This window comes from Elephas maximus, chromosome 2 (assembly GCF_024166365.1).
Source record: "Elephas maximus indicus isolate mEleMax1 chromosome 2, mEleMax1 primary haplotype, whole genome shotgun sequence".
Classification (NCBI taxonomy): domain Eukaryota; kingdom Metazoa; phylum Chordata; class Mammalia; order Proboscidea; family Elephantidae; genus Elephas; species Elephas maximus.
In genome coordinates this window covers 130,728,949-130,748,276 of record NC_064820.1, presented here as the reverse complement: position 1 = coordinate 130,748,276, position 19,328 = coordinate 130,728,949, and positions in this window count along the sequence as shown.

Here is a 19,328-nt window from a genome sequence, read left to right as displayed (position 1 = left end):
CAAACAAAAGTTTGCCAGTACTCTGGAGGCCTTGGTGAGAACATGTTCTCCAGATGTTGGGAGATAAACTATGAAAATTCAGGGACCTACAATTTCAGTAAAGTTATTTTAGAGGTCCAATGGTCAGAGGCATCCTGGGATATCCCCTCCAAAGTAAAAGACAAATTACTGCCTCTTGCATCCCTTACAACAAAGAAAAAACTGTAGCTCCTTTTAGTCTTCCTTAAATTCTAGAGGCAATATATTACATCCACCTGAATCCTGCTCTGGCCCATATAAGAGCTGAAATGAAAAGCTGACAGCTTTGAGTGGGGCTTGGAATACAAAGCTGCTCTGCAACAGATTCAGGCTGCGATGCAGTCAGCTCTGTGGCTTGGGCAACATGATCCAGCCACTGGAGTTGGAGGTGTTGGTGGTGGGAAAAGATTCCATATGGAGTTTATGGCAAGACCCAGAGGGAGAATCACAACGTAGGCCCCTGGGACTCTTGAGCAAGGGCGTGCCATCTACAGCAGGGAATTACACACCTGTTTAAGAAGTAGTTCCTGGCATATTACAGAGCCCTGGGAATGGAAAGTTTGACTATGTGGCACCATGTGACCTTACATTATAAGGTTATGTAGGCTCAAAAGCAGTATTTCTTAAGATGGAAATGGTACAGAGGCAGAAGGCATGCATAAGGTGCATAACCAGGTAGCTCAGGTCTACTGTCATGCACCACAATTGCATTAGCACCCCTTTCCCAGCTCATATTTGTGGACAAATGGGAGGATCTTGTATGACCAGCTCAAAGATGAGGTGAAAAAACTCAAACTGGCTTTACAGATGGGGCAGCTCAGTGCGAGCCAAAAATGCAAGGTGTCTGCCTTACAGCCACTCTAAAGGATGGCTTTGAAAGATAGTGATGAGTGATGATCTTCCTAACAGGTGAAGCTGCAAATGGTGCATCCAGTCATCCACTACGTGCAGAAGGAGAAGTACCAAAGGTCTGGTCAGCTGGTCAGGGGCCTGGAAGGCAAAGAACTAGAAGATTGAAGACAAGGAGACCTGGGATAGAAACATATGAATGGACATATGGGAATGGGCTCAAAGTATGAAGGTTTTTCTATCACACATAAATACCCACCGGAAAGTATCCATTCCAGAATAGTCACTGAACAACCAAATAGACAAAATGACTCAGTCAGTTAATGTCATCTAGCCTTCGTCATTGGCTACCCCAGAATTGGCTCAATGGACAAATGAATGGAATAGCAGAGAGTATGCATGGGCCCAAAGAATGACCTCCTATTTAGCAAGGCCAGTCTAGCTATTGCCTCCTCAGAATGTCCAAACTGCTAGGAACAGAGACCAAAGTTGAGTACCCAACATGGCACTATTCCTTAAGGACATCAGCTAGTTGGTGGCCACATTGGCCCCCTTCAATCCTGGAGGGGCCAGCAGTTTGTCTTCTCAGGAACAGATACTTATTATTGTTCCTGGTATGGGTTTGCTTTTTTTTTACCCTGAAACCTCAGCCAGCACCACATCCAGGAGTTTCTGGAATGCCTGATCCACAGCCATGGAATTCCACACAACATAGCATTGGACCAGTGGACTTACTTCACAGTGAAGGAATTGTGGGAGTGGATCCATAACCATGAGATCCACTGGTCATATCACATACTTCCCATCCAGAAGGAGTGAGCCTCATGGAGCCTGAGAACTGAAGGCCTACTTGAAATGCCAGCTTGGGAGCAATATTTTTCAAGGATAGGATGCTATCATTCCAGATTATATTGTAGTCTGGATCTGCTGCAGATCCCCTTCCTGCTCCAGGCCCTACTCAAAAACAAAGACTTACATGGTGCTATTTGCCCAATAAATGGGTCCTGGAACCAAGGGGTGGAAGCAGGAATGGCCCCACTTACCACCCCTCTCAGTGGTCCACTGGGAAAATCTTCTTTTCTTATCCCCACAACTCTGGGTTTTGTAGAGTTAGAGGTTCTTGTCCTCAAAACAGGTGCACACTCTTGCCAAGGGATACAAGAGGGATCCCATTAAATTACAAATTATGGATGTCCTTGGCATTTTGGATTTCCCATGTTTAGGGACCAGGAGGCAGAAAAGGTAGTCTCCATCTTGGGAGTAACAGACCTTGATCAGCAGGTAGAGGTAGGGTTGCTTTTTACAAAGTGGGGAAGACAGGAATACAAGTAGATCCCAGACAATTTACTTGGGCAGCTCTTGGTACATCCTTGCCCAATTATAACTGTAAATGGACAAGTGCAACAACCTTGGTCTGAAAGGTATATACTTACCAGTGGTTCAGACCCCTCAGGAATAAAGGTTTTGGTCACAACCAGATATGCCACCAAGATCTGTAGAGGCTGAGGAGGAATTTAGAATAAAGACTGAAGGAGGGAGATGATGAGTACTAGTTGTGGCCCCAAGGCCAAATGCAGCAACAACAGTTGTAGTTCTTCCCACTAGTCTCCTCCTAAGTTTCCCCACATGAAAAGAGGCCCATGAACCATAGATGGGAAGTTCCACATACAAGGAACATTGAAAAAAGAGACAGAAGTTAGGAGCTAGAAGAGTGAGATGCTGTGGAGGAGTGCTCTCTGTGGCACAAGGAGTGGACTGTGGTGACCGTGGAGATGTGTTTCGCAGAGAGCCCTTCGGGAGAACCTGCTGTGGGGAACGTGTTTGTCTGGCAGCCATTAGCTGCAGCACCTGGGGATTCACCACAGCCTTCACGCTGAGGCCACTTGCTGGGGCTGCTCCCAGCCAATGACTGTACACAGCAAAGGGTATGAGAGCGCCAGGCTGTTTCTACCCAATATGTGACCCCTCTAATGGGTAAATTGTGCTCTGGGGTCCCCTGTAAATCCGGCTGAGATTTTCTTAGAAATGACTCTGCAGTTGGAAGCTCTTCCTACCCAATTCTTCCTTCTTTCTTTTCACGGGTGTCAAATCTGTACTGTGGTTTGAAGACTCTCCCTGCCTATTCTTGCTCCCTCTCTTTTTATTCTTCACAGTAGTTGCTCCCCTGTCTTGGCATCAGCTTCTCAGAGACTTGAACAGACACAGTGTATATCCCCCAAAAGCAGCTCCCCCAAAAGGGAATGAGTTGAGTAACGGCTTTCCATCACGATAGCATTTGAAGTATTTATTTTTGAGTTTAGTTCCTGTCCCCAGTACCTAGAATTGCAAGACTGAGACTTGCAAGATGCATCCCTGTGTTATGCTGTTTCACACTGAATACAAATTGTTAATTATTCCTGACGTGTTTGTGGTAGTCTGATCCCGGGATGCTTCATTCTTCTCATTTCCAGCTCCTGTCTCTTTTTTCAGTGCTCTCTGTACTTCTTTGTTGCCACAGTTTCATTTCCATCTTCCAGCCCATGGCACTTTTCTGTATTTTCTCAGAGTTCTTACATATAGTTCCGCTATTTTTACTTGACTTAAAACTTTGAAGCCTCTAACTAAGCATATAAATGTTCATAACATATATAATCATTACAAATACTTTAATGCAGCTTGTTAAATTCGAAAGAGGTGACTTGTTTAACCTTATGCATTGTAAAAATTATAAACTTAATTTTTAAATGATTAAGGGAATAATCAGAAATACAGCTCTGAAAAATAGTCACTGCCTGTCTTTCACTGTCGGTATTGACACTTATAAATGGTAGGTGTGATTTTCAGATGATTGTTACAAGCTTTCATATTCACCAGTTAGAATGATCATGTGAAAACTATACCCAGTTGAAACCTGATGGAGTTTGCATATATTGTTGACACTTTATGTTTGCACAGCTTTTACAAATTGTCTTTTCTTATATCATTTGAGTTCCCTGAAAACTCTGAGTTAATTAAGGCAGGTACCATTTTTTCCTGCCAAACATTGAAGCTCTAAGAAACTAAGTGATTTGTCCAAATCACACAATATGAATGTTAGAGTTGGCGTGTGACTCCTGGTCATCTGACTCTAAATTCCATTCTCCTCCCAATACTTCCAGTGACTTCCCCTTCCAAGTAACATCAACGAAGTTTGCCAGGCAAAACACACAATAAAGTCATTACAAGAAGGGTCAATTTTTTAATTTATAATTTCCAGTGATTATCCATTCTATCAAGAAAACTGCACCATGACCTCGAAGCTTTCCCAGGGTAAGCAACTGGCATTAGATGTCCACGGTGTTGCTGTTTCCTGCTTTTTAAAATTGTCTAAAAAATGAACAAACAAAATTGGTAAATAGGGAAATGAGCAAATAATATTAACTTTCCAATCAACATTCCAAATGAAAAGGAATGATTTTCCACCCACATTTGTGCTTTTATTTTGTGATAATACAACAGACCAGTGTTCAGCTTCCTGCTGTTTTTCTGAAGCCCCTTTATTTATTTTTCACTAATCTGTTTCCCTTGTGTGCCTGGTGCTCAGTAATCTGCTCATCTCCAGTGTGATCTATACTATAATCCATCGCTTCTCCCTGCATGCATTTTAATGAAGCAATTTTTGCCTCCTTTACATAACTGCTGTCCTGATTTCATCCTATAACATAACCATTCATTGTTGCATCATTGAAAGCAAATCTTTAAAGGAATACCTCAAACCAAGATAGATACAGATTTTGATTCCTATTTTTTTTTTTTAAAGGGCTTTGTGAACTCAACAACGTTTTCTTCATTTAGCTTTCAGTAGGGGCAAGATTTGGGAAGAGAAATCCCCTGGACACCAATCCAAGTGAGACAAATATTGTCAGTCAGAGCTCGGCAGCTTTGTCCCCTTCATGTCCCATCACTGGGCTGGGTTCTCTCAATTCCTGCTTGCCTGGGCTGCCCTTCCGAGATGGTCTCTGTAGCCGTGGAATCATAGAAGACCCGTGCAGGAAGTGCTTGCTCGTTGTTGCTGCTTTGTTTCTGTCTTCCTGCTAGCTTTGTCTTGCTTCTGTTTCCTGGCTGTTGGCCTGAACTTGGACCTTCTGCTCTGCTCTATGCACTGGTATTTACACATTCCAGGCCTGTGTTTGTCTGCCTGGCTTCTGAAACTTGCTCTATGTATGAGCTCTGAGTCATGCATTGCTCTGACCCTGATGTCTGGATAACGTGTCTCTCTTAACTGTTCTTAGGGGATCAGGTCACTCTTCTGGATTTCTGCTTCCACATCTTGCCTCAGCCTATCCCTACTGCTTGTGTTCTCTTTCCTTCCCACTCCTGCTTTAGATTTCTGGGTCATTCATTCATTCAACCACCAATTATTAGAAGTCCAGTGTGTGTTGTTGATATGAAGATGAATAAGACATAGGCTCTGCCCATACAGAATTCACTGACTGGAGGACACAAAAAAGGGGATCCAGATTTTGTGGGACCTAAAAAAAAAAAAAAATTTTTTTTTTTTTAAAGCTTATACCTGTACTCCTCAGGGGTGTGATGTTCAGTGCACAGTGCAGGTAGGCAGGAAAGAGGGGGGAGGCTGTGTTGTATGGAGCTAATAGGGTGTAGTTTTCATGTAGCCCCTTAATTTCTGTTTATCTGGAAATGTCCTAATTTCACCATCATATTTGGATGTATTATTTGGGAAAGAGGGGAGAGAGGAGAGAAAAACAGGAGCCAAAAACAAACAAGCAAAGAAAGAGAAAAAAAAAAAGAGTGCTAAGGGAGCTTCCTGTTGGAGTGGAGAGATGAGAAATTGAGAAATGGAGAAAAGGAAAAAGAAAAAGACAAAAGAAAAAGGGAAAAAGAAAGAAAAAAATAACTAGATAAAAATTTGGAATGAAAAGCCCCCAGGAGTCCCGAAGTCCCACCAGTCGGGATCCTAAGACCAAGGAAGTGGCTCCCAGGTTATGCAGTGTAGCCTGGCTAGAGGGTGTATAGATGTCATACAGCACCAGGTATTCAGAAGACAGAAGAAGAAGGTAAGTGTAGAGCGATAAGAACTGAGAAATGAAGACAAACAGAAAGGGAAAAAGAGAGAGAGAGAGAAAAAAAAAAGAAATGCCCCCAGGGATCCCACTTATGCGGTGGCACAGATTGGGGGAGTGGCTTCTAAGCCGTGCAGTGCAGCCCAGCTAGAACGGGCTCCCAAGCCACAAAAAGAAAAAGAAAGCAAACAAACAAAACAAAACAAGGGGGAAAAAAGGCCCCAGGGATTCCACCAGCATGGTGTCCTAGGCTGAGAGAGAGGTTCCCCAGTTGAGTGTGACTTCACAGCCTTTCAAGAAGAAGCAAAGATGGCACATGAAGCCAGGCCTTCCAGAGAAAGGAGGCAGAGGTGTTAGGAGGCACAGAAGAAACTAAAAAAGATAGAAAGAACTAGCACCAGCTCAGGGGGCCAGCCAGTGTGGGCAGGGTGAATCCAAGCTGCCTGAGGCCAAAGCAGTTGCCTCCCGGTCAAGAGACTCTGGCTGGTGGGAAGCAGAGGAGGCTGAAGAGGGGGGTGGGAGGGGTGGGGAAGGGGGGGTGGGAGGGGTGGGGAAGGGGGGGTGGGAGGGGTGGGGAAGGGGGGGTGGGAGGGGTGGGGAAGGGGGGGTGGGAGGGGTGGGGAAGGGGGGGTGGGAGGGGTGGGGAAGGGGGGGTGGGAGGGGTGGGGAAGGGGGGGTGGGAGGGGTGGGGAAGGGGGGGTGGGAGGGGTGGGGAAGGGGATTAAAAAAAAGCATATATTGCTCTTACTGGGTGCTGTCTCCTGCTGGGAAGTTCATGAAACTGCTTTCCCGTACTCCCTGTCTGCTGATCTGTGATGTGGGTGGGGTGAATCCATGTGGCACAGACCCTGCACTTCCTGGCCGGCGGAACCACTGCAGCCAACCACGAAGCTCGGAGGTAGAACAGTGGGGAGAAAATGGGGGGTGGGAAAGTGTGTATAGCTGGTTACCAGGTGCTCTGTCTCCTGCTGGGAGTTCTGTGAAGCTGCTTTCCCACGCTTCCTGTCTGCGGATCCCTGACTGGAGTCCAAGATGGCGGACTCATGCTGCGTTAGCTGATGGGACCTTCTGCATGTATCTCTCGTCGCTCTCTGTCCTCAGTTTCTTATTCTATTCGGTGCTTGGCTGAGTTCTCTATCTCTTCATTTGGCACTTCAGATTCCAGGAATGATGTTTGTCTCTGTTTTACTTAGTTTTTCTGGTGTTTGCTGTGGAGGGACGGCATGGTGCTTCTGTCTATGGCGCCATGTGGGCCAGAAGTGGAAGTACCACATTCTTGTACCAAAAACACTGATAAACATCCATTAAGTTTGTCAATAGGAAGTAACTGGAAGTTAGGGAGTAGCTTGAGAGCAGTGATGGGGAATAAGCCAAATTTCAGTAGGTTGAGAATTGAAAGAGTGGGGAAAAAGTAGTGATAATGAATGTGGGACTCTGTATGGAGGTGTTTGGATGAGAAGAGGTTGTGAGGTACTGGACATTCTCTAGAGTGATTAGAATCTAAGGCAGTGTTTTTGTTTTTAAATAGGAGATACTTGAACATTTGTTAGTCTGAGAGGTTAAATATTCAGGAGTCAGAATGGGATGTGGAATGGAATAAGGCTCTATTATCTATAATCTCGCTGGTTTCTTGTCCCTGGGAACCCAACTCTTGATCTGTTTTCTCATTCTAGGACACCAAATTTTGTTTTTTTCCAAAGTAACTAGTACAGATGGCAGGTTGTCAGCTCTGAGCTTTGGTGATTGATTTATTGATGGCCTAAGGAAACATAAGTACGTTTGCTGGGCTCGGGTAGTCTTAAGTCAGGCTACCAAGGAACAGGGGAAAGGATAAAATACGGTGGAAAGGAATTATCCTTACTCTTCAGCATCTCTCCTCGTACTGTAACCACCGTATCCTCACCAGCTCACCCTAGCAGGGAGTTATTTTCTTCAAAGGGAGTATCAGTATTTTATGGTAGAAAAAGATTAAGAGATGGTCAGTTTGCTCTTGCTTCTAGAAACTGGTGATTTAGGACGTTATTAAAACTGCAGGTATCTATTCTAGAGGCAAGGGAGATCAAAAGCCACATCTCAGAGGCCGTCGCGAAGTGGTGAATCCAGGATCCCCACTTGCCAGCATCCAAGAAGGGAGAAGTTGGGCACTAGCAGTAAAAGTGAAAGTGCTTTATAAACCAGAACAAATACCAGTTCTTACTGTTCTCACTGAATGTTTGCAGAAATATTTGCCTGCAGACCCCATAGTACTCAAAATAAAGTAACAGTAACTCAAAGGCAATTGTATTCCTTTTTAAGGTATGTGTCTTATTGCAGAATGGAAAACTGAACCTCATTTTCTGCTTAATGCCCACTTGACAGACTTGGTGAAATAAAAAGTCTCCCACCATCTCTCTCATGCAGTACATAAGCTCTTGCTGAAGCAGGCCTGCAACTGAGTAACCACAACCAAAAATGAAAAGCACTTTGCCACCACCCATCCTTGACTGCTGTGTGAATGATAAACATCCAGTAAAAACCTCGGGCACTAAAGCCCAATTGATATTAGTATTAAAAAGACTTTCACCCATTTCAGGAAGAAAAGTATGCTATGGAGTTATAATCAGGGCAATGATGAGCTGTGTGCAAATAAAGAAAAATTAGGATTTATGGTGGGTAGCATATTCACCATTGGTGCTCAGAGGCACAGTGTAGTTAAAACAGGAACATAAAAAAAAAAAAGCCAAACAGAAACATAGTCTTGTGTGATCTGATTTTTGGGGGAAAGGGAAGCCCTTCTTCCCCAAACCATCATCAATAACTTATTTATTGCTATTTGAATATGTATGAAGAGGACTTTATTTCCCAAGCTCCAGGTTTTGCTTCTGGTTAAAACACAAATTCCCAGGGAGAGGTAGCATTTACAATTTCTCATCATTTATCCCTAAATGTGAATGAGTTTCTTGTTGTTTCTCCAAAGCAGGAGGATGTTGGTTCATAAGTGGAGGTGGGAGGGAGAGGGCTAAGACCAAGGCAGCCCATGCTCACGGCTTAGGGCCAAGATGGCCTTCAGTGTTGCGGCAGAGATGATAGCAACTTAACTTACCCAGTGTTTGTCCTTCCGCTCTCTGCGTTATCAGAGTCCCAATTTTCATTTTGGGTATTTATCTATCCAGCTAAAGATCATATTTCCAAGTCTCTCCCTCTCAACTCCTTGCAGCTAGGGGTGGCCAATGAAATATAGGCAAATGTTATTTAGTAGAACTTCCAGAAAAACCCCTTAAAAGAGGACGGTCCCTATGAGACATCCTCTTTGCTTTCTGACCCCCTTTGTGCTTCTTTCTGCTATAAACACAAATGTGTTGGCTTACAAAGGGCTGACACTCCAGCAGCCATCTGGTATGTATGAGGATAGGTCTACACCTCCCACCATCAATGCTGGAACAAAGAGCTGAAAAGAGCCTTGGTTTCAAAGAGGAACTCCCATTACAGCCCTGTACTCACCTTGGAACTTCTCACAACATGAGAAAAAAGTAAATCTCTGTCTTACTTAAGCCATGATTTTTTAGGTCTCTGTTACTCATAGTTAATCTCAATTCCTAATTGATGCAGACGTATATACATTTTGTAGTAAACACACTAAACGAGGCAGAGTAAAACAGAAGTAAATACCCTGGGTAGAGCCCTGTGTCCAGTTCTGGATCACACAGCTGAAGGTGGGTATGAGAAACTCCATCTTCAGGAAAAGCCTTGGCCTACTGCTGTCCATCATCCAGCCTGGAGTTTCAGGGGAGATTCACTACTCCCACCCCACCACAAGTGCATAACCACATCTAAACGTATTTATCAGGCATGCGATTGCCTGTAGTAGTCCATTGTTTCATGATAGAGATAGTACTTGTTTTCAAGTAGTTCAGAGCCTGTGATAGATCAGGCGTGATAAAATATTTGAAAAATAATAGCTGCAAAGACAAGTTAAAGGGACTGGGAATATTCGGAGAGAGTATAAAAAGTGAAATAAAATGTCTATACAGAAGGATAACTGTACAGAGAATTTTGTCCTGCCAGTTCACGTATCACATGAGAACAAAACAAGGCGGAATGGCATTGAAATGGAAAGGATTTTAAAGTGAAAAGGGTTCAGAGATTTACAGAGAAGCCAAGGAAACTTACCCTTCAGGCTCCCTCATTTTTATGTGCACCTTCCAAGGTCTTGGGAGGTGTGCTAGACATATGCTCACATGTTCTTATGTTTTTGTAAAATTTGCAAAAGTGATATATTTAACCACAATCAGTTTAGATCATTGTTTCTTTCCAGGCTGACTTTTCTTATGTCACACCTCTTTTGTGTTGGATGGTGGCAGAATGACTGGAAACATCTCTTGGAGTCAACTGAGAGGATGTTTGTTGAGCTAAGGATATCTATAGTTTGTATTTAGTGGTATATAGTTATGAGGGTCTCGATCACTCCCATGTGTAGTTGTTATTGCCAGCCATCTGGTATAGGCATGGCTTTCAGGAATATTTTTGCTGCTGTGGTAACTGATCCTGCATCACGACATGAAGGTACAGGGCCAGAGGTCATGAGTGGTCGAAACGTGTCCTACAGAATTAAGATGGCAGGGATCTGAGGAGTAGAGGAGAACCAGGTTTGCAATGCACAGAGCTAGAAATTACCCCCTGGAAAGGTCTTTCAATCATCTCATGTGAAAAATTTTAGAGAAGGATTGATGTTCACGAGGAGTATTTTTTTAAGAATGCAGCTCATACAATTAGAAACACACCAGATACACATTTTTTTCCTCACTTTTTCTGGGAATTGCGCAAAGTAAAATCTATCTAAATTTCTGTACTTGTAGGCACAAACCTTTAGCAATACCATAAACAGCAGCTATGTGTGAAGTCACGTTTTATGCATCCCAACTATCAAAAAATATATTTTGATCAACTGTACTAGAGGAAAGGCTGACTTATCTTTCTAGTTTCTCTATAGAAAATGTTATAAAATTGTTTTCATATGAAGAAGTGATCATGTAATAAATGTACAAAATAGGTATAATAGAGGTGTGCCAGGCAGTTAATGGATAAAATGTTTAATTTTTCTGGATTTTGTGGTTGTGGTATTTGTGAGCTTTTAAAAAATTGTAATATGCTATGAAATTTTTATCTCGTTCTAAATAAATATTCACCCTCTTACCTAATTTTTTATGTATAATGTGGTGTTCATTTCCTTAAAGAGGGCCCCCAAATTGTATATGTTTCAGGAAGTGCAAAACTTTGGTCTGCCTCTGTGGAGGTTTCACTGACTCCCTCAGTGTCTTTGATCAGGAAGTCTCAGTTCCTTTAGCTCCTTCCCACTGGATGGCCTGCTACCACTCCTTTCTTATGTTGATTCATATCCTGGTGCACAAACTGTGTTGGATGCTGTCCCCATGGGCTATTCAGGCCAGAACTGGACAAAGTGTATGGCACTGATGGGCATCAGTCCATTGGGTGGTTAGTCAGTGAGGCACTGACAAAGTGCAGTTTTCTAGAGGCAAACAACAGGAGAGGGCTCTGGGCACAAGTTTGGGTAGGGTCTCATGCCTAACTGAAGACAGGGCAGTTGGTGGGTAATCACTCAGCTCACATGGGCCTTCTGTGAACTCATAGTTATGTTTCAGAACAGGTTTCCAGGCTCTTTCACCAGCTTCCTCTCTCTTCCTCCTCCCCCAGATCCCTAATTTCTTTTTGGTCTAGAGAAAATCTCTCCCTCCTTCTTCAACTTTTCATTAGAGGTATTCCCTGTCTTTGGAAAATTTTGTCTCTTGTTTTTTTAAAAAAATAGTCCTTAATGATGTCTCTGAAATAAACCCTAGAATCATTAACATCCAAAACTCTAATTCCCCTTTCCTGGGGTGGCAGGGAGGGCTGTTAATTTTCAAGTCCTCCCTGGAGAGTAAGAGAAAATATTTATATTCTATCATGCCAGAGCAGCAAAGCAAGAAAAGAAACAATGCATGGTGAAGTTGTTAAGCAACCTCATTATTTATATCTCAGCACAAAATAATGAACATTAATAGAATCTTAGAGCTGGGAGTAAGCTTAGAGACCCTCTAGTCAACCTCAGTAATTTTACAAATGAAGAAAGTAAAATCCACACAGTAAGTGACGCTGCAAAGGTCATGTCCCCCATGAGCTGCAGAATCAGGTGTCCTTCCAGACCTTGTAGCCCCCGGCCCAGCATGTCTTTAGTGTCACATTCAGGAGTTTTATGAATGCCATATTAGTACTATTTTGCCAAAAACGATTTTTTGCTGGAGGTTTAAAAAAAAAAAGGACTAAGTTCTTGTTTATTTGAGTTGGTTTGCCTATGGCCTGCCTGAGGGTTTCAGAAAAGACTAGATTAATCTTCAAGATCCTTTTAGCCTTAACAGTGTATGACTTTCATTCATCCATTCCCTTTATTGAATATTTCCTGAAGTACCTTCTATAAGCCGAGTAACATGTTGTGCTACACAATAAAATAATGGGAGGAAAAAATGGTATATAAACATGGACCATGCCCTTGAGGGCCTTAATATCCAGTTGAGGAGCAAATATTCCCCCCCCATACACAAACACACACACTTAATAATACACAACACTATAGGTTACTTATCAAAATTATGACATAGAGCGTTGAGCACCATAGTATCTGTGTGAGCAAAAATGCTCATTGGATAAAATTCTCCTTAAATGGAGATGTGTGTCAGGATTGTCTTACAGATAATGTATGAGTTATAAGCCATTATTTTGGAAGAGTATTTTCCAAGGTAGAATACATATATTGCATATATACGTAGGCATCCTAGGTGCTAATGCATTTTCTGAATAGGGTAGGTCCTGCAAACAGGGAAGCTAACCCAGGGAGATGGCTCAGGGGGATGTAAACGCTCCAGCTTAGGGTGGGAGGAAGAATCAGTATACATGTTTTGAAATCAGGTGCATTCTTTTGTCCAGGATTTTGTCTACAATTTTTTTGGAGGGGATAGCATGCAAAATTATGCCCTTCTAGCCTGCAATCATCAAAGCAACAAGGCAAACAGTATTTCTATATATATACCGATCCCTCCCTTGTTGTTGTTGTTGTTGTTAGGTGCTGTCAAGTTGCTTCTGACTCATAGCGACCCTGTGCACAACAGAATGAACCACTGCCCAGTCCTGCACCATCCTTACAATTGTTGTTATGCTTGGTCCATTGTTGCAGCCACTGCGTCGATCCATCTTGTTGATGGTCTTCCTCTTTTCCACTGACCCTGTACTTTACCAAGCATGATGTCTTTCTCCAGGGACTGATCCCTCCTGACAACATGTCCAAAGTATGGAAGATGCAGTCTAGCCATCCGTGCTTCTAAGGATCATTCTGGTTGTACTTCTTCCATGACAAATTTGTTCGTTCTTTTGGCAGCCCATGGTATATTCAATATTCTTCACCAACACCACAATTCAAAGGCGTCAATTCTTCTTCGGTCTTCCTTATTCATTGTCCAGCTTTCACATGCATATGATACGATTGAAAATACCATGGCTTGGGTCAGGCGCCCCTTAGTCTTCAAGATGACGTCTTTGCTTTTCAACACTTTAAAGAGGTCCTCCTTTGCAGCAGATTTGCCCAATGCAATGCCTCTTGTCGTTTCCTGACTGCTGCTTCCATGGGTGTCAGTTGTGGATTCAAGTAAAATGAAATCCTGAACAACTTCAATCTTTTTTCCATTTATCATGATGTTGCTTATTGATCCATCTGTGAAGACTTTTGTTTTCTTTACGTTGAGGAGGTGTAATCCATACTGAAGGCTGTGGTCTTTGATCTTCATTAGTAAGTGCTTCAAGTCCTCTTCACTTTCGGCATGCAAGGTTGTGTCATCTGCATAATGCAGGTTGTTAGTGAGCCTTCCTTCAATCCAGATGCCCTGTTCTTCATCATATAGTCCAGCTTCTCAGATTATTTGCTCAGCATACAGATTGAATAGGTGTGGTGAAAGGATACAACCCTGACACACACCTTTCCTGATTAAAACCACCAGTATCCCCTTGTTCTGTCCAAACAACTGCCTCTTGATGTGTGCACAGGTTCCTCATGAACACAAGTGTTCTGGAATTCCCATTCTTTGCAATGTTATTCATAATTTGTTATGATCCACACAGTCGAATGCCTTTGCATAGTCAATATAGCATAGGTAAACATCCTTCTAGTATTCTCTGCTTTCAGCCAGGATCCATCTGACATCAGCAATGAAATCCTTGGTTCTACATCCTTTTCTGAATCTGGCCTGAATTTTGGCAGTTCCTTGTCGATATACTGCTAGAGCTGCTTTTGAATGATCTTCAGCAAAATTTTGCTTGTGTGTGATATTAATGATATTGTTCAATAATTTCCACATTCTGTTGAGTCAACTTTCTTGGGAATAGGCATAAATATGGATCTCTTCCAGTCGGTTGGCCAGGTAGCTGTCTTCCATATTTCTTGGCGTAGATGAGTGAGCACTTCCAGTGCTGCATCTGTTTGTTGAAACGTCTCAATCGGTATTCCATCAATTCCTGGAGCCTTGTTTTTCACCAATGCCTTCAGAGCAGCTTGGACTTCTTCCTCCAGTACCATCGGTTCCTGATCATATGCTACCTCTTGAAATGGTTGAATGTCAAACAATTGTTTTTGGCATAATGACTCTGTATTCTTTCCTGAGTCGTTTAATATTTTCCCCATGGAATCCTTCACTATTGCAACTGAGGCTTGAATTTTTTCTTCAGTTCTTTCAGCTTGAGGAACGCTGAGTGTGTTCTTCCCTTTTGGTTTTCTATCTGCAGCTCTTTGCACGTGTCATTATGATACTTTACTTTGTCTTCTCGAGCTGCCCTTTGAGATCTTCTGTTCAGTTCTTTTACTTCATCATTTCGCTTTAGCTGCTCGACATTCAAGAGGAAGTTTCACAGTCTCCTCTGACGTCCATCTTGGTCTTTTCTTTTCTTTCTTGTCTTTTCAATGACCTCTTGCTTTCTTCATGTATGATGTCCTTGATGTCATTCCACAACTTGTCTGGTCTTCAGTCATTAGTGTTCAATGTGTCAAATCTATTCTTGAAATGGTCTCTAATTCAGGTGGGATATACTCAAGATCATATTTTGGCTCTCGTGGACTTGCTCTGATTTTCTTCAGTTTCAGCTTGAACTTGCATATGAGCAACTGATGGTCTGTTCTACAGTTGGCCCCTAGCCTTGTTCTAACTGATGGTACTGAGCTTTTCCATCATCTCTTTCCAAAAACGTAGTTGATTTGATTCCTGTGTATCCCTCCCTAATCCCAACCCATTTCCTTTTTGCCCCCTATTCAGGCCTCTAGGAGGCTCAGTGCTCCCCAGTGGAAGAAGATTACCCTTAGCTGAGGATATGTGTGTGTGTTTTGGGAGGAGAGGGATAAAGAGAACTGTTGCAAGAAAAAAGATTGGTGCATTCTAAGGAGATGGTCTCTGCATTCTGCTTCCTGAGTAGAGTTTTGGGTAGCTGGTAAAAGCCTTGAAAGAAAGGGAGGGATTTGAGATCATAGGGGCCCTTTAACTCTAAGGCAGAGTTCTTGGGAGGGAATGTCTGCACCCAGAGTCCAGACAAATGGGGCTCAGACAGCTTTGTCAGCTCCTGTAGGTTCCCATGACCTGATAGAGCAGAGAATCAGCAAAATGATTACGATGCCTACGTGTGTGGCGTCGAAGTAGGAGATGGGGTCAGGTAGATGGGACCTGGGTATTTCCTGCTGTTCAAGGATCAGATTCCTCCCTTCCTGAAACTTGGCATGGCATTGCCTTCCTGGAACTTAAACACAACCCGAGGGCAAGGGGCTGTGTCTCCAACTGATAAGAGAATAACTTCCTGCCATCTGGGGTGGGAGGATAGGCCTTATAAACAGAAATGAAGTTTTAATGTGGGAGACCAAACTTTTATTTCTGGCATACCTGAATTTATTCACTGAGATTCATATCCACTCTACCAACTCATTTTCCTCCCTAAAATATGTCTTAAACAATTACTCTTGCCTTTGTTTGAACTGTTGATGTTTCACAGGCAGAGTTCAGATAAAAATTCACACTATCTTACTAAAAATTCTTGGTTCGTTGTGCTTTCCAATCAATTTTCTGGTAACTGTGCAGAGCTTAGAAACTTCAGTCTGAAAATTTGACATGACGCTTGACAGAAATAAAGCCTTTACCAGAGCCCTATCCTTCAAATGACACGGACTTTTGGCTGGAAACATTTCTGTGCAGATCGTTGCAGGGACTCCATGTTGGGACTCTGCTGGAGTTGACAAAATGTGAAACTGGAATTTATCAATGCAGTGTTACTTAAACCTTTGTGTACCTAAACCAGAACCATCTTATGGAAGGCAGAAAACAAGGGAATACAATATGCCCTAAGCCAAAAGACACGAATTTCCTAATTGCTGGAAACAGGGAATTTTAAGGGAGTGAGTGAGTGATCAGAGGACAAGTCCTATAAAGCCACCTGAAAGTTTATGGTCAGGAAGTCTCCGAATGGCTAGCTTTAACAAGAAACAAGGATGGAGGGGCTACTTTCTCAAGGGTGCAGATTGAGTGCTTCACAGGCCAGGTCAGAAAATGTCAAGAGGTCCATGAACCAGCATCAGCGCTTGAGTCAGTGATTGGAAAGAAAGATGGAAAGATCAGGGTTTCTATTCATTAATATCTTGTACAGTGACTAGAGTAGTTATCATTTGATATACTGCTTTTGATAAGCAGGCTTTTGATAATCCACAGAAAATGTAGAACTTAATTATGCATATTTATCACAGCTTTGGAAAGAGAAAATTAAGGTCCAATTGCAGTAGCACCCCCCTCTGTGGTCCAAAAATGTTAAATGAGTGGTGTGATAAAATCTTATGCTGTCTCCCGCTGTCCCGCCCAGGACCACAGTCATGTAACTTTTATTACAGCAAGTTATAATTGTTCTATTTTATTATTAGTTATTGTTGTTATTCTCTTACTGTACCTAACTTATAAATTACACCTTATCATAGATATGTATGTGTAGGACAAAACATAGTATATATAGAGTTTGGTGCTATTCGTGGTTTCAGGCATCCACGGGGCGGTGCGGGGGGGCGAGTCTTGGAATATATCCCCTACGGATAAAGGGGGACTACTATAATTCCCCAAGTAGACCTCTTCCTCTTCTGGATTCTTTGTCCATATTTGAAGTGGACAACTGCTGTTTTTGCCTGCCCACTGTCTGAGTCCCTGGTAACAGCCTTTGACTTTGTGTGGGGCACAGCCCCTCCTTCTTCAGTCTTTGGGATTCAGATGACACTGATCCCACCGTCCTCACTCCACCAGTGGGCACTTACCTCAGGCCTGTCCAATAAGAGCTTCCATCTCCTTGGCCACAGCTTAAAAATGGACACATTCTCCAGTTGCAGGGGTCACTCTTGGGACTACAGAATGGAGCTTCCTTTCTGTTGGACTTGAGGCTGGAGGGTGTAAGCCTGCCAGGTGCCTCCATGTGGGAAGGGCTGGCCTGAGAGCCAAGCCAACACAAAGGAAACCAGAGCTATGAGGTGGCATGAGAGAGACTGAATCCTGGGGACATTGTTGGGCCACTTAATCCAATCATACTGGGCTTTTTAGTTACATGGCCCTTATTCTTTCTTTTTTTTTAAGTTAAGGAAGTTTTAGTGTTTTTTTTTTCTTTTTTTGCTTAAGGCAGTTTGTGTTGCATTTCTATTATTTGCAACCGATCATTGCTGTAAAGTACAAACCTGACTACACTCACCTAGGGCTGGGAGCAGTGTGAATGAGGACATCCTATCCCCATGTCCAGGAAAAGCCTTAGTGCTCTTATTTGGACATGAGGATTCCTGTGCTATCTTCCCAGATTCTCTAGGTAATATTAACAGAATTAAATGTACTCTGTTAGAGTAGCAGTGGTAAAGTAAAATAATATTTGGGTTTTGATATTTACCTACCTACCTATTTGCATCTAGAAGTCCCTGTGTGGTAAAATGATTAACATGGTCTACTGAGCCCAGTGGCGTAGTGGTTAAGAGCTTGGCTGCTAACGAAAAGGTCAGCAGTTCAGATCCACCAGCTACTCCTTGGAAATCCTACAGGGCAGTTCTACTCTGTCCTGTAGTGTTGCTGAGAGTCGGAACTGACTTGATGGCACCTAACAATGAGAGCACCTGCTCCCTAAAAGGCTGGAGGTTTGAGATCATTGTGAGTTGGTGGTGAATTGACAGCAACTGGTATTGGTACCTATTTATTTCTATATCTTTAGTTTTAAGTATTTTTAAATGTAAGTTTCTATAAAAGGATACAAAAATTTCTAAACTTCTTTCTTTTTAGTTTTGTGCTGTTAGATCCTTGATACGAATACTTTAAAAAATTTTTTTTAGTTCAATAGATTGGAAGACAGAATTTGATTTCAATGGCACAGAAAAAAATGTGGGTCATTTTACTAGTAAAAAACCTTGAGAAGTAATATTCTATATCAAGGTATTTCTGATGCAAATAGTCATAAGTACCATAAGCAAAAAAAAAAAAAAAAGAAACTTTCAAAAATTAGAGTGGCATTTTTTTCTCAGTCTTTTCAGATTCTTATGTTTCAGACCATTAAAGATGGAAACTTTTCAAATTCCCTAAAAGGCATTCTCCTCTCTAACCATACGGCTAAAGTTTTTAAGATGAACTTCCATCTAAAATTTGAAAAAAAGTAATCAGGAGAGAAGTTTTCTTCCATTTTCTCTTCTGCTGTAATTAAAAATAAGATTAGTTGTAAAAGAGTAGTTTCAAGGGCATATGCTGTTAGTCAAAAATTTCTTTTTTTAACTTGGACATTCACTTCATCTTTGGGCCTTTTGTGAGCAGCCTTGGAAACTGGATAGCTTCATCAAAATTACCTTTGCATGCAGAGAGCAAAGCATCAATTTCTTTAAAAAAAAACAAAAAAAATTATACATTTAAAAAACCCTATACATTAAAAATTTAGTAGGATAATAATAATTCTCTTTTATAATCTTAGTAAAAGAAACTATGCCATAAATGAGTCCACTATCTATGTTAATACTATCAGGAGACCCCCCATAGGTCTCTTGGCAGTATTGGGATCCATGATTCTTTAAAAAAATCTGACAATTCCTTGTTGTCATGTGGAAGACTATAATTACAGTCTTGTGATAAGTACCTTGAACACATGATGAGAAACATGTGGTGTCTTACACAACTACTGCTTCCTTGCACTGGCCCAGTTCCTTCTTGACCCCAGAGGTTCTCAAACCCTTGTGTGAGAACTGTTTTGGCAGGATCTCTGGCTTCCCTTTTTCCCTGCTTCTTTTAGCCCGTTAAAAAAAAATCTACATAGCATTGATCAGGAATTATGGGAACACTTACATCGATTTTTATTTTAATGTCTTATGTTCAT